At 44.3% G+C, this 20692-nt stretch overlaps 1 protein-coding gene and 1 long non-coding RNA gene across 3 annotated transcripts in view; one reads left to right on the top strand and one right to left on the bottom strand.

The window, feature by feature from the left end:
* The window catches only part of satb2 (SATB homeobox 2), a 200264-nt gene that overhangs the window by 168432 nt on the left and 11140 nt on the right, over positions 1–20692 (bottom strand). The window lies entirely within an intron of this gene.
* Positions 709–7776, top strand: LOC129698614 (uncharacterized). The gene is made up of 2 exons (XR_008723685.1): positions 709–1353; positions 7418–7776. It is a non-coding gene; the product is annotated as an uncharacterized LOC129698614 (long non-coding RNA).

Here is a 20692-nt window from a genome sequence, read left to right as displayed (position 1 = left end):
CTGGGCAGGAGTATCACAGAGGGGGAGCAGTGAGACAGGATGTGACTGGACCCTCGTCGGAGGAGGAGAACTTCTTAAATGTAGTTCAGTCTGAAGAAGGGTCTCGACCTGAAACGTCGCAAATTCCTTCTCTCCATAGATGCTGCCACACCCGCTGAGTTTCTCCAGCATTTTTTGTCTACCAAGTAGACACCTCGAGCCGATTTCGCAGTGGGACAGACAAAATGTGTATGGAGAGAAGGCAGGTACGGGATACTGAGTTGGATGATCAGCCATGATCATATTGAATGGCGGTGCAGGCTCGAAGGGCCGAATGGCCTACTCCTGCACCTAATTTCTATGTTTCTATGTTTCTATGAAAGAACTGCAAATGCTGGTTTAAATCGAAGGTAGACACAAAATGCTGGAGTAACTCAACGGGACAGGCAGCATCTAGAGAGAAGAAATGGCTAGAAGAGCCATGAGCAGACCCAGTGGACACGATGTCCGGGCTGATTTGAGGATATGCCACATGCGCTTGTTTCAACCGAACTGCAGCCAAACTTGAACTCCAGGCTGCGAGATACACAGTTGTGTGGGAAGGGACTGCAGATGCAGTCGGAGCAGTGGCGGACTGGCCAGGGTGTCAGCTTGCCCGGTGGCAAGTGGGCCCCTGATGAAGTGATGGCAAGTGGGCCCCTGATGAAGTGATGGCAAGTGGGCCCCTGATGAAGTGATGGCAAGTGGGCCCCTGTTAAATGCTAGCATTGTAGTTGTGCGTGGGCCCCCTTTGTCTCCTGGCAACCAATATTTTTAGACCCAGTCCACCACTGGGTCGGAGCAAGGGTTTCGCCCTGAAACATCACCTATTCCTTTTCCTCAGAGACGCTGCCCGCCCCGTTTGGACTGTTACTCCAGCTGTCTGTGTGTGTGTGTGTGTGTGTGTTGTGTGAGACAGAGATAGTTTAATTCCCCGCAGGAGTCGACGCCCACCTGAGCGACGCTGTCCAATCCCTTTCATTGGAGGTGCGGCTCTTCCACCCCTTGTGCTAACCTTCCGCCTGGTGTGCTCTTAAATGAATCGTTTTACTTTTCATCTAATATTGCAATGTGCATGCTCACTCGTGTTACACGGATGGCGCGCAGTCGCCTGTCTCCAGTGCTGGGCTGGGCTGGGCTGACATGTTGCTTTGCTTCGGCTGGCGGGTCGCGGCTGCACCTTGACTTTCCCGCCCGCCCGCACCAGGGACAGTGTCTGGGGGCCGGGGCCAGAGGGAGGTCAGTCAGTCAGGTAGGGACTGCAGCCGGAGTTCAGCTTCCCACTCTCTCACTGAACTTGGGTCTCGCCGGCCCCGACTCAAGAGGACAGCACAAGTGGGTGCATTGATATTTCGTTATTTGAATTCTTCCATCTGATTAAACTCCAATCGGGTTAAGCAAATTATTAATGGTTTTAGTCGGTTGTAGTTTCGTGTTGATCTGCCGGACTATTTTTCGCTGTCAGCCGGCGACCAGGTTTGAGGGTGTCCGCCCCGGGTCTCTCCCGCCCATCATATTCCCCATACACTACAGGGTCGGGCGAGCGGATTGTGGCCGCAGCTCTAACACTGACTGAGTACTCACTCGAGTCGGGCACGATGAGGCTCGTTGTTTGTTTATGGCCCTGTCCAACCTAAAAGTAACTTCGCAAACAGCCCCCAGACACAGGCCCCCGCCGTGGCTCCGTCAGTAACCTCCCGGGAACTAACCAGTCGGCTGATTAATCACTAGCACAGACTCGCCTTGAATCACCGTAAACACGTCTGTTGTCACCCTTGCAGTGGCCATGGTCTACACTACCCCGCTGAACTCTGAGGCCTCTGCACCAAAGATCATAGACCCGCTCTATGATCTTTGCTCTGCACATTCCCCTTCTCCCTTAAGATACCTCTTTAAGTGCCTCTTGTATTACCGCATGTAATGTTTGTTTTTTCGTGTGCGCATGTGTAATTCTTATGATCTATATCTCTATATATATGTGATTATGTGTGTATATATACAAACACTGAACTTTTTTCTCTCGTTTATTATAATGTTTACAGTACTGTGTTTAGATATTCTGTTGTGCTGCTGCGAGTAAGAATTTCATTGTTCTATCTGGGACATACGACAATAAAGCATTCTTGACTTGGCTCTCGACTACATGTCTCTGTACCACGCTGATTACACTGCAAAGCAAAGACGGCAAATCATTGCAAAACGTTGTTACTATCACTGCTTACCGAGATCACATTTCACAGATGTTAAAGAACTTGCTGCTTGGACAGAGAATGACATTCACACACACCGGCTCCCAGCAAAGCAACCCCATCAGTCGCATTATGCCACATCTTCTTCCCCTTCATCATATGTCTACCAATCCCTCCTTTGATTCTTTGACTACTTGGGGACATTTACCTTTTAGAAACATAGAAACATAGAAATTTTAGGAGTAGGCCATTCGGCCCTTCGAGCCTGCACCGCCATCTATCAGGGAGATTGATCTACATGACCCCTGATCCCCTTAGCCACAAGGGCCACATCTAACTCCCTCTTAAATATAGCCAATGAAAACTACCCCCTGTGGCAGAGAGTTCCAGAGATTCACCACTCTGTGTGAAAAAAGTTCTTCTCATCTCGGTTTTAAAGGATTCCCCTTATCCTTAAGCTGTGACCCCTTGTCCTGGATCCCCAACATCGGGAACAATCTTCCTGCATCTAGCCTGTCCAACCCCTTAAGAATTTTATGCTCACTGAATCGCTCAGGGAGATTGATCTACATGACAGCAGTTATAAATAAATGAAAATTGGATAAAACTATCAACCTCTGAGCAACTGGTCATCATATCAAAATTCCTGCACATACGTCTGATTCGTGAGAGTCAGTACACTATCTCTTTTGGCTGATGCTTTATTTGAGGCCCTTTGTGCAAAATATATAGATGGTCCATTGGTTTTTCTTTAAGATAAAGTTGTTATCCCCGAAGCCTTGACCAGTAATTATTGAACAAAAATAAATGATCACGTTAACGTTTGTGGGGGCTTACTTTACAGATATTGGCTGATTTGCACCCCAGATCACAACAAATACTACTAGAAAATTATTAAGTGAATTATTAAAGTAATTGGTTTAATTTGTGAGCAGGTCATTTTTCTCACTAGTTGACCTGAAAGCTCATTCAGGTGCAGCCTGTAAGGAACTTCTCCAACAAGATCCACAACCCACACTTGCATGGGCTAATGTTTGCTGAAAGCTCGCCTACTGCACTGTCTAACCAACCAACGATCCAGAGCATCAAACTCAGAAGAGGCAAGATGGTCAAAACCCAAAGGACATGAGGACTGGATTGAACTGAGTTCAGATGGATTTACCACATGAATTCACTCCAACTAACGTGCCGCCAAATGAAAACTCCAGGCTGTGGGATACAGTTCATGTCCCACAGGGGCAGACACCACACCGGAGGAGAGCTCTCCAGTCCCATCAGATTGTTCATTGAAGTTGCTGCTCTTCCACTACTGTGCTAACCTCCTGCCAGACGTGTACTTAATGAATGTGTGAGAAAGAACTGCAGATGCTGGATAAAATCGAAGGTAGACACAAAATGCTGGAGTTACTCAACAGGTGAGGCATCGTCTATGGAGAGAAGGAATGGGTGACATTCCTTCTCTCCACCGATGCTGCCTCACCCACTGAGTTACTCCAGCATTTTGTGTGCTTAATGAATCTTGTTTTATCATAAATAATATTTATATGTGTATGCTCACACATGTTACATACATTTTATTGGGATGCATCACAGCATTGTTTGGGTACTGCTCCATCCAAGACCACAGGAAAGTGCAAAGAGTTGTGGACGTGGCCCAGACCTTCACACAATCCAACCTCCCTTCCATTTATTCCATCTACACTTTAGTTTAGTTTAGTTTAGAGATATAGCGTGGAAACAGGCCCTTCGGCCCACCGGATCCGCGCTGACCAGTGATCCCCGCATATTAACAACCTAAACACACTAGGGACAATTTTTACATATACCAAGCCAATTTGTCTACATACCTGTACGTCTTTGGAGCGTGGGAGGAAACTGAAGATATCGGAGAAAACCCACGCAGGTCACGGGAAGAAAGTACAAACTCCGTACAGACAGCACCCGTAGTCGGATCGAACTGGGTCTCCGGCGCTGTAAGGCAGCAACTCTACCGCTGCGCCACCATGCTGACTCAGCAAGGCCACCAGCATAATCTAGGACCAGTCTCGCCCCAGTCACTCCCTCTTCTCCCTTTTATCATCGGGCAAGAGTTACAGAGTTTGAAAACACACACTTTCAGTTTCAGGGGCAGTTTCTTCTCAGCTGTCATCAGGCAACTGACCTGTCTATCTTTAATTGGACTTTATCTTGCTCTAAATGTTGGACCCTTTATCCTTTATCTGTACAATGGACAGCTTGATTGTAATCTTTCCTTTAACTGTTAAGCTCGCAACAAAAAGCTTTTCACTGTACCTTTGTACACGTACACAATAATAAACTAAACTAAATTACATGCCCAGTGACCTGTCTACTATACTGGGCTAACACATGCTGCAATCCGGCAGGTCATTCTGCTGTGAAGCATCCTGAAGTTGTGAAATCTGCCACAAGAACAAATCCACAGAATATAATTCACATAGGGTGTAGAAGCATATTCTGTCAAAATGCCTTGGAGGAACACACACACAGGTAGCAAGCAGAGGGATTTTTAAACACATTATAATCAGCACTTAAATTATATTAGAATAGAATAGAATAGAAGAATAGAATGCTATTTATTGTCATTCAAACCTGGGTTTGAACGAAATTCCATTTCTACAGTTTTTTACATTACAAAACAATCCAAGACCCACACTTAACACAGTTTACATAAACATCCATCACAGTGAGTCTCCAACATCTCCTCACTGTGATGGAAGGCAAAGTCTTTATCTCTTCCCTTTGTTCCTTCTCCCGTGGTCCAGCAGTCCAACTGCAGTGTCGAGGCGAACTGGGGCTCCGATGTTAAAGCCCCCGGCAGGCGATGGTAAGTCCTGAGGCCGTTTAAGCCACGCCGGGTGATGTTAGGCCCCGGCTCCATGTCCTTAAACCCGCGATTCCAGCGGGAGAAGTCGCCGTTGCGGAGCTCGGAAAAGCGGTCTCCCACCAGGGACCTGCGAGCTCCCGATGTTCCCGTCCACCGGGTCTGCGGCCAGTGCCTCCGAACTCCAAAAGTCGGGTCGCAGCCGCACGCCACCACAGCTCTTCCCGCTCCGAAGTTGGCCAGCTCCGCGATGTCAGTTCTGCAGGCTCTGCAACTGGAGTCCTCAGGTTAGTCCCGGCCGGAGGTTGCCGCCGGCTCCACGATGTTAGGCCTAACGACATCCGAGACCCGACAGCGAACAGGGAAGAGATTCAAACGGTTTCCCCACAGCCCCCCCACCACCCCCCACATATACACAGCTAAAAAAATTAATAAAAACTGACTCAAAGACATACATTTAACAAGACAAAAATAAAAAAAGCCAGACGACTGTAGTCGAGCCGCTGCCATTAGGCACCGCCACTCCCATGTTTATTGGTAGCAAACATAGACATTCAAATACACCGCCAATTGCAAGGCCAATGTTGAATGCTGTGAACAATGTAGGGGCAATATGTGATTCATGGCTGGAAGAATTAAACTTTTAGAGATAATTACTGTGGAATCCTGGCCTGCTTGTACCTTTTCTGCAAACCCTTGTATTTTGGAGAGTCCAGCTCTACCCTTTCATTTTCTCACTCCATATTTTTAGACCCTGTGAGTTGCACTTGAGATACCTGCCATTCCAATGCAGAAAATAGACCAGCCTCATTCTACCCAAAGTGTGCATACAACATAGACAGATACACACACTATCACATAAGGATCAGGAATAGTTCTGGTATTCATCCTGTGCATTATACCAATTGTCCAGCTCATACTAACACCCTAGTTATGATTAACACATCTAGTTCACACCCAGCATCAGAATCTGAAGGAGGGGGTGGGGGGAGGGAAATACAATTCATTTATTGTTTGAGTAGGGCTGGAAATAGTAAGAATTTGTTTGTGGTAAAATGTGTTCTAAAGATTAACTAAAACCCACTTTACACCCAAGTAGGATTAGTGAGAATGTTTGCATGGGAACCTCTATAAAGACCCTTTATAATAATGCTCGTTTTTAATGACAGGTAGCGGGGGGGGGGGGGGGACGATTCAGACACAACTGGGAATTAGATTAATATTTGAAAAGGAAATGCTTCTTGACTAAAGGGAAAGAAGGGGAGTGACACTAATTAGACACTTCCTTCACAAAAATGGCACAAGCACAATGAAATGGATGGCCAGCCTGCTTCTGTTTGTATGATTGTAATTATATAATATTGTCTGTGCAAAATCATACAGTTTATTGTACTCCTCCCATCTGTTCTGTCTCATTCGTAGCCAGACCCTAAAATGTCGACCTCTATTTTTGCAGTACTTTGTTCTATAAACAGCAAAGTTACCACTTCTACTTAAGACTGTGGCTGCTCAGACATTTATTGGTCTAAATACTGTTCATTTTATTTCTCATTACAGAACACAGTGTTCCACCACTAGTTTGCGAGTTGATCGTAACCAGACATTAACAGCACCAATATTTACATTTAAATGTTGTTATCCATGAATTGATCTTAAGAAGCTTTACAATCCATCATCCTGAATTGAGCCCTGAGAGAAACTGTGTGTTCATCCACTCTACAATTATTAAAATATTAATCATCCCAACTTTTAAATCAGGTCTGCTTTTTAATATTTGCATAGTATTGAGTCATACATCTATCGTCTTAACTTCCAGCAACAGAATTCCACTTCTGTGCCTTAATACTACCGTAAAGTAAAAAGTTAATTTTGCCACAACATGTGCAGAAGGTTTAAAAGAGCTCCAATGTTAACAAAGGAATGGAAGCTTGTTTCAATTTGAACTAGAAAGCAAGTCCCTTGTAAAATTTTCCTCAGCATTTAGAGTGTTAAGACTTCTTATTGTTCCTGTCAACTATTCAATTCATAGACATCAAGGTCACAATCTTAACCTAACTAGTCCCTCAATAAATGAATGGATTGATGGCAGGTTTTCCAGCCTCGGGAAGTCAGTGAAGATTGTTTTGGGTGCAGTGCAAAGTCCATGCCAAACCCAAATCTGTGTCAACAAATCTGTGGAAGTTGCAAGCAGCTAATTACTTGTGGGTCCCTGTCAATGTAAAATGGAATTGCCCATAATGTGAGGAGAATAAAGGTGAAGGGACACTGGTCCTGGTACTTAATTAGGACTTGAATTGAATGGTGCTATGGGATGCTAAGAGAAGAACTGAATGCAAAATCCATTAATAAAGATTTTCTCAACCTCCAGCAGGATTTCACTCCAGCGTATCTTTCAAAGTTCCCTGCCAGACAGCCATGTCCACAAATCGTGTTCGAATGTCAATGGGAACTAGCCAAGGATGGAAACCAAGTTTGGTGAAGATAATCATCCCAACCCCAACACAGCAATGAAGAGGTTCCTCTGGCAGTGTCTTAGGCCCTACCGTCTTCAAGGGTTTCACCTGTGTTTCTGTTATAAATTAATCCTTGTCAATGACATTCAAATAACACCAAAAAAGATGCAACTGTATTGTAAGGTATCGAGTCCATAATGTGCCTTGTGCCAGCAAATGTAAAGCTACTAAAGCTCAATATTTAGTTTCCAAAATAAAACATTATCATTCTGTGGGCGACTGACTGTTAACCTCGCAACTCCAAAAAATTATAAGATTACCATTTTCCCAACTAATTACAACAAAAAAATGTATATTTGTTCCTTTCATTCTGCATATACAAAGCTTGTACATATACCAACACGTACATATACTGCATATCTGCAAGAATCTGCTACACATGTGCCCATGACTGGGCTACTCCAGAGACTGCATCACAGCAGAGGGCCGGCCACACTCCTGTGGTAATCCAGTCACGATATGGAGTACTGGAGTCATCAAGGAGACCAACTGTGCAACGTGAACTTCCTCAGATTTCCTAGTTTTCGGTCCAGGAAATCCTTTTGTTGAAGTTATGTTGGATGAATGAGGCATAAGTACAGCGAGCCCATTGTGACCATCGGGAGAAATGGGCATCCCGGAGAAAGGTAAGTAATGGTCTGTATTTGCTTTAATTAAGTTGGTTGAAATATTTACGATTGTCTCTAAATATATGTGGATGTTTTTAGTCTTTTAAAACTAAACAAGAAAAAATGCAAGCAGAAACTTCAACCATAGTACTATAGGGTAGGAAATTGATCTGCCAACAGTCATAAAACACAAAATATATGAAACATGAAATTAAAGTGACGTGTGGAAAGGATTGGGGATGTGCAAAGATTGGGGAAGGGGTGTCAGTCTACCTCACGACAGAAGGCGGAGGAGTTGTACAGTTTGATAGCCACAGGGAAGAAGGATCTCCTGTGGCGTTCTGTGCTGGATCTTGGTGGAACCAGTCTGTTGCTGAAGGTACTCCTCAGGTTGACCAGTGTGTCATGGAGGGGGTGAACTGCATTGTCCAAAATACAGTTTGAGGAGCATCCTCCCTTCCAAGGCCACCTCCCATGAATCCAACTCCGCTGACCTCGATATGGTCTGTACCTTTCCTTACCTCTAGGTTCCCTCTTCCCTGACTCTCAGTGTGAAGAAGGGTGTCAACCCGAAATGTCAGCGATTTCTTTTCTCCAGAGATGCTGCCTGACCCGCTGAGTTACTCCAGCTTTTTGTGTCTATCCCCCATTAATCAAGCTAGCCTGTTGAACAGCCTTCTTACATTTGGCAGCTATCAGAAATACACCTCCATTTTACGTTTGCTACATGGTGATATGCAAAGGGTGATTCAAAGCAGAGAATCAAACCCAGAGAAGATAGGGCTGTACCAACACTCCAATTCTCTTCGCAACATTCAATGTTGCAGTATACAATCTCATCTCCAACAAAATACCCATTGCTGTGGAGCTCCTGTGCAGGGTGAATGGACACTATTCAACCTTCCACATGTCCATGCCAGATCCAAATTTAGTTCCACTTCGGTACACCTCTAGTCTAAAGTACACAGTGAATACATACAACTGTGCACACTGATGCATGCAAACAATTACAGGGTTAGGTCCTCAACCAACCTAACCCTGCTACATCACACTAACCCTGACAATAAACGTTCATGATAAGATTGGAAAACATGGTTCACTTTCCCAGGATAGAAATGTCAATGTATATAGGAGATGCATTAGACAATTTAAACCAAAGGTGGTGGGTGGCTGGAATGCAATGGTGGTGGTGGTGGTGGTAGTAGATATGATAGGAATATTTATGAGGCTTTTATATAGGCGCATGGATTATTTGCATGCAAAGATTAGTTTAACTTGGCATCATGTTCGGCACGGACTCTGTGGGCCGAAGGGCCTGTGCTGTACTGTTCTATGTCCATAGCTCAGCAAAGGCAGACATTGATGATGAAGTCCCACACCACTTCCAGTCAACCAGCATGGCCTTTGGCTGAGAGTGTGAAAGAGTTCAGAGATGAAGACCTAAAACTCAGCATTGACCTTATGATCTTTTGGTCTTCCCAAACGATCCACTTAATAGCATTGATCAAAAGATCATAAGTGATAGGAGCAGAATTAGGCCATTCGGCCCATCAAGTCTACTCCGCCATTCAATCATGGCTGAACTATCTCTCCCTCCTAACCCCATTCTTTTGCCTTCTCCCCTTAACCTCTGACACCTGTACTGATCAAGAATCTATCTATCTATCTCTTAAAAATGTCCATTGACTTGGCTTCCACAGCCTTCTGTGGCAAAGAATTCCACAGATCCACCACCCTTGGACAGATAACACTGACGTTGTCCCCACAAAACCTTCCAGTGGCAGGATAAGTGATGAAATGCACCATTCTTTCCCAGATCAATATTTGTAGCATTAAGGTACTAATTATGTACACATTGTTAACATATCTGACACCAGACTCCCAGAGCAGACACTCCTAAACTATGCACTGAGTGACCCAGCGAAGCACCATATATGGCAGATTCAACAGGTCCAACATTGGCCTCTTCAGCCATGGTGGCACAGAGGTGCAGTGGTAGAGTTGGTGCCTTACAGCGCCAGAGACCCAGGTATGATCCTGACTACAGATGCTATCTGTACAGAGCTTGGTCGTTCTCCCTGTGTCCGCGTGGGTTTTCTCCAGGGGCACCGTTTGCTTTGGTAAAAATTGTCAATTGTCCCTAGTGTGTCGGATAGTGTTAGTGTATGGGGATCGCTGGTCGGCGTGGACTCGGTAGGATGAAGGGCCCCTTTCCACACTGTATCTCTAAGGTCTAAAGCAACCTCAGAACCAACAATTTTAAAAGATAGATGGGAGGAAAGCCTTCTATATATACACAACTGTTCTCTTAACATTAGGCATTCGTTAATACAATTTAAAATACTGCATTGACTTTATTATTCAAAGTCTAAACTGAATAAGATCTTCCCAAATGTTTCCCCTATTTGTGATAAATGTTTCCTTCAGGAAGCAACCATAACCCACTCTTTTTTATATCTCCTTTTTTTTTTCCCTCTCTTATATCTCTTTGGCCTTTTTCACTCTTTGGTAGTCTAGGGGTCCTATCTATTCACTTTTCACTTTTTCCCTCTTGTTCTTTCTCTCTTCTTTCCCCTCATTTTCAGGTTAAAAGGTTAAAATTGAAGCTGTACAATAATTGTATAATTTTACATGCTGAATGTTTTAATCTTGTACAATTGCTTCTAATAAAAATTCATAAAAAATTAAACTTAAAAAGAAGAACCAACTGAAGCAGAATTGTCACAATCCCAAACTATTATCTGCAAAGACAAGAAGCAGGCTACGATGTTTTAATATATTCTTCAACTGTTTGTCTTTAACAGGTCTGAGTGATTACAAATGGTTATGAAATATTCATATAAAATGAAAGCTTGGAGAGCTGGTAAGCCTAGGGCAGGATTCTTCATCTGTCCAGTTGGAGCTGCCAGTTCCCGCACGAGGAGAAGCCGCAGAGACCTGGGCCATATTGGTGGGATAGATGCTGGTCTACCAGCTGAAGACAGATCCTCGGCCCACACTATAGGAAGGAACAACCAGAAGACGATGGCATGTGTGCGGCACGGTGGCGCAGCGGTAGAGTTGCTGCCTTACAGCTCTTGCAGCACCGGAGACTCGGGTTCGATCCCGACTATGGGTGTTGTCTGTACGGAGTTTGTACGTTCTCCCCGTGACCTGTGTGGGTTTTCTCCGAGATCTTAGGTTTCCCCCCCACACTCCAAAGACGTACAGGTATGTAGGTAAATTGGCTAGGTAAATGTAAAAATTGTCCCTAGTGTGTGCAAGATAGTGTTAATGTGCGGGGATCGCTGGTCGGCGCGGACCCGGTGGGCTGAAGCACCTGTTTCCACACTGTATCTCTAAACTAAACTAAAGTCTCCCTAAAATGGGACGCAGATGGGTCTGTACTCAGATGGTCAGATGGTTGTTGCTGTTTTACTGATTGAAATGCAAAGATAGGTATATAGAAAGGATAACAGTCAGAATAAATTTATGTCGGACTTTATCCTCCACACGTCACTCAGCCCACCATCCCCCCCACCCCTATTTCTAATTAATCAATCAATATTATCAACATTCTCTCCACGTCTTTATCCCTCATGCACATTACCAGCTAATACGCTAGTTAATTTGAGCACAAAAGGAGTTGCCTTGTTAAAATTCAACTCAAAATATCCAGCTTCCCTATGGAATTAGATAAATTAAAAATGCCAATGTTTCCTGCAATTCAGGACCCAGTCAGTTTTCCACACAATAACCACACTAGTATTCTGCTCATAGTTTCACTCAAAAACTTTGAATCATGGGCTGCACTGCATTGCCCACCTTGTGATAGTAAGATACATCACCTTTTTTAATCGCAAGGAATGTTATAGACAATAGACAATAGGTGCAGGAGTAGGCCATTCGGCCCTTCAAGCCAGCACCGCCATTTAATGTGATCGTGGCTGATCATCCCCAATCAGTACCTCGTTCCTGCCTTCTCCCCATATCCCCTGACTCCGCTATTTTTAAGAGTCCTATCTAGCTCTCTCTTGAAAGTATCCAGAGAACCTGCCTCCACCGCCCACTGAGCCAGAGAATTCCACAGACTCACAACTCTCTGTGAGAAAAAGTGTTTCCTTGTCTCCGTTCTAAATGGCTTACTCCTTATTCTTAAACTGTGGCCCCTGTTTCTGGATTCCCCCAACATCGGGAACATGTTTCCTGCCTCTAGCGTGTCTAAACCCTTAACAATCTTTTATGTTTCAATGAGATCTCCTCTCATCCTTCTAAACTCCAGAGTGTACAAGCCCAGCTGCTCCATTCTCTCAGCATATGACATCCCGCCATCCCGGGAATTAACCTTCTAGGTTTGCAGGTGTGCACATCCCATCAATGAACCAGTTCCTTGCAAGATCACTATGAAGACTCAGCATTTTGTGCAGAGGGTGGTGGGCGCTTGGAAAAGTTGATGGTGGTGGGTGATGGGGGCAGTTATGATAGTGGTATTTCAGAGACCTCTGAAATACCCACATGGGTATGCAGATAATGGATATGGATCACATGCACTCAGAGGAGAAAAGCTGAACCTGCCTTCATGGATGGCACGGACATTTTGGCCTAAAGGACTTGTTCTGTGGCATTGGAAAACACTCTCATTAGTTAACTAAAATAGAAAGCTTGTTGGAAGTTTTTTCCTTCCACACATTTTAAGTCTTCAATGCTGGCAGCCGGGCTTGGTAAAGTCAGGCAATGCTTCACTGTATCTGACTAATGAGTAGCTAAATTCACTTATTCTGAGGCCCTCCTCTCCATTGCGGGTTGCCATGTACAGTATTAAGTTAGCTGTCTCTAAAGCCACTGTCCCACTTAGGAGACCTAAACAGCAACCTCTGGTGACCTTGCCCGCCACCCAAGGTTTCCATGAGGTCATCGGAGGTTTTGGCCACTCTCCCTAATGGTCGAAAGTGGTTTCCGCGTGGTCGAGGCTTCATCTAGGTTGTTGCTATTTTTTCATCATGATTAAAACCGGCCTCAACTAAAAATAGGTTGCCGTGTTAAAAATCGATAATTTTTTTGTCGCAGGTCTATTCGAAGCCGGTTTTCTTCATAGCGTGAGGAAGGTTTTCAACATATGGGTGGGAGGTGGTAGGAGGTTGCAGGTCACCTCCACCTCGATTTTGTTTTGGGTGGCGGGCAAGGTCACCAGAGGTTGGTGTTTAGGTCTCCTAAGTGGGACAGGGTCTTAAGGCAGTAGAACCGATATTGGAGAACTGGCCCATGTGGACAATCAAAACCCTAAGCTGTAGTCTATGGCTCTTCACCCATTCTGTTGGTTCGTTCTGTACTAAATTCTGATTGCGGAAGAAAAATAATCAATGAAAAAAACCTCAGGCTCAACTTGATCCATTTAAAATCCCCTCTTTTCCCAGAAATTATCCACCACATTTAAAATTATTCAATGCAAGCATACAAATTAAATGCATAAGAGCACTTGGGTATTCCACATGTGGTCTCACCAATGTATTTTACACTTAAACACAATATCCCTATATTTGAATATAAATCCTCTTCCAACAAGTAATAAAACTGTTAGCTTTCGTATTTAGTGGGAGTATCTGACAACCATCCTTAAGTGAATCATGTACCAGAACACTTAGATGTCTCTACATCTCAGAACACTACATATTCACACCATTTTGATGACACGCTTTTAAAAAACAAAAAATCTCCCCAAAATGGACTTTTTCAGATCATCCCATAGTGTCAATTTTTTTCTCAAATTTTTCTCACATTTATATCCCTTTGTAGCCTCCGTTTACTGAGCCAGTGCTGTTTCCCCCTTGATCCCAGAAATCAATCTGATGAATTCTTGTTGCATCTTCTTTTACAAATATATCCTTCTTTATTAAGCAGTGGTAGCATAAAATTCCTATAAAATTGAAGCAGGACAAGTCTACTATTTACAAAAATATGCAGGTCCCTTTAACCGCCAACTTTTCAATCTCTCGCTATTAAAAACTCTGTTTTCCTACCAAAATTTATCTTCCACATAACATTCTATTTTCCCACTCACTTAATGTGTCGGAAGGAACTGCAGATGTTGGTTTACACTGAAGACAGACACAAAATGCTGGAGTAACTCAGCGAGTCGGGCAACATCTCTGGAGAAAAGGAATAGGTGACGTTTCGGGTCGAGACATCTGAAGAATCTAAACCCAAAACATCACCTATTCCTTTTCACCAGAGATGCTGCCTGACCTGCTGAGTTACTCTATGTGTCTGTCTTCCCATTCACTTTACCTTTCTACATTCCTCTACATCTTCTGTATGGACCATACTGCAACTGGTTTTATCGTAAACAAACTTGGATATGTTGCATTTGATCCTCCCAACCAAATCAATGATATAGAGTGTGAATAATTGAGGCCACAACTCTACATCATTTGTTCTTCTAATTGCAATCTCAACAATGCTAAAGGATTTGCCAAGCATGTTTTCCCTTCCATAAAACCATGCTGATGCTACCCAATCTTCACATTCCCATAACAACGTCAAGAGTTAACTACCGCCATTTCCTGGGGCGTAGCAATCCCTTCCATATGGTGGCCTGGTGCACAATATCAAGGGTGACTAAATAGAAATTCCATGTAAATCTGAATACAGTGTTTGAAAGGAAACAAAGTTTGTCGTCTGTCCAGCACCATTTCTGACTTGTAAGTCACAGTTTAAGGATAAAGGGAAAATCTTTTAGGACTGAGATGAGAAAAACATTTTTTACACAGAGAGTGGTGAATCTCTGGAATTCTCTGCCACAGAATGTAGTTGAGGCCAGTTCATTGGCTATATTTAAGAGGGAGTTAGATGTGGTCCTTGTGGCTAAAGGGATCAGGGGGTATGGAGAGAAGGCAGGAACGGGATACTGAGTTGGATGATCAGCCATGATCATATTGAATGGCGGTGCAGGCTCGAAGGGCCGAATGGCCTACTCCTACACCTATGTTCTATGTTTATTTCCAGACCATGGTGATTTAGCTAACTCACTAATGAGATCATTCATATATATCTGTGTAGGAAGGAACTGCAGATGCTGGTTTAAACCGAAGATAGACTGAAAATGCTGGAGTAACTCAGCGGGTCAGGCAGCATCTCTGGAGAGAAGGAATGGCTGATCTTTCAGGCTGAGACCCTTCTTCAGACTGACGGCTTTTCTGCCAGAGAGCATTGTCTGATCTCAACATGGTGATTGTAAGCATAGTTTTACAAAAATGCTTCCAATAAAGCTACACTCGGCATAATGCCCAAGTTCCGTCATAAAAAGTTTCATTTTCAAAAACTCATTGGTGCATATTTTAGGAACAACTATATGCTGCAAAGAATGGATAATAAAAGGCCTCAAAAAGCTTTTTTTCAATTCTGCCATTAATGTAGAAAAGCTCTTCAAGGTCTGTCAGGGTATAAACATGTAGACTTGAAAAAGGAACGGTGACCAAAAGGCAGATCAGACCTGTGGGTTTTAAGGGGAACTGTAAGGGGCAGGAGAGCTTTATAGACAATAGACAATAGGTGCAGGAGTAGGCCATTCGGCCCGAGCCAGCACCGCCATTTAATATGATCGTGGCTGATCATAGCTTTAGAGAGTAGGTTCCATGGTTTGCAGCCAAAACACCTGCAGGTACATCTGCCAACGATGGAATGGAGGAAGTGAGGTTATTTATAATGTGGCAAACAAGAGCTTCAGGAGAACTGATCCGCTGAGGAACTCATTTAATGATGCCTCAGTGCTTCACAGACGGAAGGAAAAGGAACACATCCCCTCCATCCTGGTGAGTGCTATTCCTGAGATGACCCTCCACCATTGTATTCAATTTATTGTGTTCAATTTATTGTCATTATCTCATATTAGAGACAACGAAGGTGGAGGCAGCTAGCACCAGCGCCACCGGAAATACATCAAAATATACCACCCCACCCCACCTTCCTCACTAAACCCAAACCAGGTGAAAGCTCACCTATTCCTAGCGGTTGCTCTCTCAATGAAAGGTGTAAAGCAAGGCAATGTAAACTTTACATTGTACATTTATATATGTATCCATGTCGGGTTTGTGGGAACCAATTCTCCATGCCGGGAGAAAAGTGATGAGAAATAAGTGCATGTATATGATTAATTTTGTCATCATCTGTGGGTCACAATCTGAAACGTCATCCATTCCCTCTCTCCGAGATGCTGCCTGTCCCGCTGAATTACTCCAGCTTTTTGTGTCAATCTTGTGTATGTGTGAGTGAGTGTATGCGCATACGTTTGTGTGTGCAGGCGTGAGTGTGTAAGAGCAGTCTTCAGTATTTATGGTGCTATGGAGAACAATCTTAATAATCCAGGGATGATTATGATAATTTGTTCTGGAACTATTGTACTGGGCTCACCTTCATCTCCGGTATCTAATTCACTGCCACAAATTTGCTCTCGAAGGGCCTTGGTGCTCTCACTATAGCTCTCCACCATCACAATTATAACACACATGAAGAGACAGCAGCTGGGATAATTTAGATGTGCCACACAGGTTATGATTTAATGCATTCTTTGGACAAGGAAGCTGCACCAACACTCCTGCACAATTATGCGCAGCCGATTTAACATTACCTTCAGAAACCCAATTTGGCGCTGATGATACATCCAATGTTGTTATGGAGCACCAGAGTTACAGCATGGAAACCAAGTACATGGTCACCACCGATCACCCGTGCACTAGTCCTATGTTATCCCACTTTCTCATCAACTCCCTACACACTGGAGGCCATTTACAGAAACCAATGGACCTACAAATCTGCATGTTTTTGGAATGTGGGAGGAAATTTGAGCACTCGGAGAACCCCACTCGGTCACAGGGAGAGCGTACAAACTCTGCACAGACAGTACCCGTAATCAGGATTGAACCCGAGCCTCTGGCGCTGTGAGGCAGCAGCTCTACCGTTGTGCCACCCAAACGGTGGAATCCAATTTCTAAGCTTGGGTTTATAAACAGTCCACTGCAGTCTCGGGGAGTATGTGGACAGGTGCAAGATGAGCGTGGTAAGAGTACGGAACTTGTGTGAAGTGAAGGATACAATACCTGAGGTCTCCCTAATTTAGTTCAGTTTAGTTTAGAGATACAGGGCGGAAACAGCCTGTATCCACCGAGTCCGCGCCGAACAGCGATCCCCGCACATTAACACTACCCTACACCCACCAGGGACAAGTTTACATTTATACCAAACCAATTAACCTACAAACCTGTAGGTCTTCAGAGTGTGGGAGGAAATCGAAGATCTCGGAGAAAACCTACGCAGGTCACGGGGAGAACGTACAAACTCCGTACAGACAGCACCCGTAGTCTGGATCGAACCCAGGTCTAGGGCGGGGTAAGGCAGTGGCTGTACCGCTAGGCCACTGTGCCACCCTTTTGCTGAACTTCATCAAGCAAATGGACCCTCAATTGCTGATTACAGGGCACTATCTGACACTGCATGCTGCCTGGCCTCCAACTCAGGCAATGCACCACACCTCACAGGAATACACTGGGAGCAATTTGTGCTTTGAAAGGCCATCCCACTCTCACTGATTGATTAAAATCTGGCCATGCACTATGCACAACGTCCAGTTAGAAACTTAACCTGTGATATTGTGCGGACTGGCTGCTGGCAGAAAGGGATTTCCCTCACCATGCAAAATATACCTGGAAAAAGGCCTCAGGACAAAGTGTAATATAAATGGTTCAGCACTAGATCATCCCACCCAACACTAAACATTATCTAGCATATCACATGGTAGGTATCAGAAAGGCATCCTGTAATCTAACCAAATTTCAGAAGCATATGCACATCACCATATATTCATAAAATACACAAAGTGCTGGAGTAACTCAACGGGTTAGACAGCATCTCTGAAAGACATGGACAGATGACATTTCGGGTCGGTCTACTTCTTCAGACTGTAGGAGGATCCCAACCTGAAATACTGCCTATCCAGAGATGCTGCCTGACCTGCTAAGTTGCTCCAGCACTTTGTGTATTTAAGGAACATATGGCAATGTGCATAAGCTTCTGAAATGTGATTTTATTTTTGTAAACCAGCATCTGCAGGTCTCGTGTCACCAAATATCACTTACATACTGTATTTTTTAAAACCATAATCAATGAATTAATTTATTCGTTCACTGAATGTGGATCATATTGTGGCATCAGCCTATACACGGGCCACTTATGCTCGAACCTCAGGAGGTACGAGGGTTTGGCACGTGACATCATGGGCTAGAGGGAGTGTCCTGGTACTTAAGGTCATCTCACCTCGAGACCTTAAGGACCTTCATAACCGGTAGCTGACCCCGAGTGAACAACCTCGCTCAGCTACAGCAACACTTATTATAGTTAGCGCACCAACCTAACATGTCACCACTGAACAAACGACTCTTTGAACCGGCCTGAAGTCTCACCTTTATTCACCACGTTTGGTGCTGCGAAAATATCATCATTGGATATCCTTAATAGTTCTTGAACTGGGGAGATATCTGGAAGTGAACTGTGTTGGTGGGTTCAGATCATGAACACCGCAGACATATCCTCTTCCCAGCAAAGGGGGAACCTTGCAAGTGAGCAACCGAGAGGAGGAACAATGCAGAGGATTTAAAAAGCAGCCTCGGTGTCCATTAGTGATTGCTCCTCATGGTTTATAAAAGGAATTAGACCAAGTGCAGACCCGTTGGGTCTGCTCCCCCAATGGTGCGATTCCCCCAACTCAATATTCCACCATGCATCCGTCTCCTCCAACGGAACTGAACCCGTTCCCAAATGTAAGATTCCAGCACTCACCTGCCTCCCTCAGCAGTGGATTTAAAAAAAAATTCAATTGCACCTCCCCTGCCTGCTGCAGCAGTTCCAATTGCAATACCAATTGGCCCTCCCCCTCCTGTTGAAGCACTTGCTGTGATATCCCATTGAGGTGAAAAGTTCAGAGTGTTCCTGTCTTGCAACTTTGTTTTAAAGTGTGTTGGAAGCTAATAGGAAGGAGCAGCCGTCAATGAATCAAAAGGCAGAAAGGCAGCCGGCCACACAGTTTTAATAGCAGCATACCGGAGGACTGGGAGAAATTCAAAGACCAGCAGAGGAGGACAAAGGGCTTAATTAGGAAAGGAAAAATAGATTATGAAAGAAAACTGGCAGGGAACATAAAAACTGACTGCAAATGTTTTTATAGATATGTGAAAAGAAAGAGATTAGTTAAAACAAATGTAGGTCCCTTGCAGTCAGAAACAGGGGAGTTGATCATGGGGAACAAGGATATGGCGGACCAATTGAATAACTACTTTGGTTCCGTCTTCACTAAGGAAGACATAAATAATTTGCCGGAAATAGCAGGGGACCGCGGGTCAAAGGAGTTGGAGGAATTGAGTGAAATCCAGGTTAGCCGCGAAGCAGTGTGTGGTAAATTGAATGGATTAAAGGCCGATAAATCCCCAGGGCCAGATAGGCTGCATCCCAGAGTACTTAAGGAAGTAGCTCCAGAAATAGTGGATGCATTAGTAATAATCTTTCAAAACTCTTTAGATTCTGGAGTAGTTCCTGAAGATTGGCGGGTAGCAAACGTAACCCCACTTTTTAAGAAGGGAGGGAGAGAGAAAATGGGGAATTACAGACCAGTTAGTCTGACATCGGTAGTGGGGAAACTGCTAGAGTCAGTTATTAAAGATGGGATAGCAGCACATTTGGAAAGTGGTGAAATCATTGGACAAAGTCAGCATGGATTTACGAAAGGTAAATCATGTCTGACGAATCTTATAGAATTTTTCGAGGATGTAACTAGTAGCGTGGATAGGGGAGAACCAGTGGATGTGGTGTATCTGGACTTCCAGAAGGCTTTCGACAAGGTCCCACATAAGAAATTAGTATACAAACTTAAAGCACAAGGCATTGGGGGTTCAGTATTGATGTGGATAGAGAACTGGCTGGCAAACAGGAAGCAAAGAGTAGGAGTAAACGGGTCCTTTTCACAATGGCAGGCAGTGACTAGTGGGGTACCCCAAGGCTCAGTACTGGGACCCCAGCTGTTTACAATATATATTAATGATCTGGATGAGGGAATTGAAGGCAATATCTCCAAGTTTGCGGATGACACTAAGCTGGGGGGCAGTGTTAGCTGTGAGGAGGATGCTAGGAGACTGCAGGGTGACTTGGATAGGCTGGGTGAGTGGGCAAATGTTTGGCAGATGCAGTATAATGTGGATAAATGTGAGGTTATCCATTTTGGTGGCAAAAAACAGGAAAGCAGACTATTATCTAAATGGTGGCCGATTGGGAAAGGGGGAGATGCAGCGAGACCTGGGTGTCATGGTACACCAGTCATTGAAGGTAGGCATGCAGGTGCAGCAGGCAGTAAAGAAAGCGAATGGTATGTTAGCTTTCATTGCAAAAGGATTTGAGTATAGGAGCAGAGAGGTTCTACTGCAGTTGTACAGGGTCTTGGTGAGACCACACCTGGAGTATTGCGTACAGTTTTGGTCTCCAAATCTGAGGAAGGACATTATTGCC

The sequence above is a fragment of the Leucoraja erinacea genome, chromosome 7, assembly GCF_028641065.1.
Source record: "Leucoraja erinacea ecotype New England chromosome 7, Leri_hhj_1, whole genome shotgun sequence".
Taxonomy (NCBI): Eukaryota; Metazoa; Chordata; class Chondrichthyes; order Rajiformes; family Rajidae; genus Leucoraja; species Leucoraja erinaceus.
Note: the sequence above shows the minus strand (reverse complement) of the source record. Positions and strands in the feature narration are given on the sequence as shown.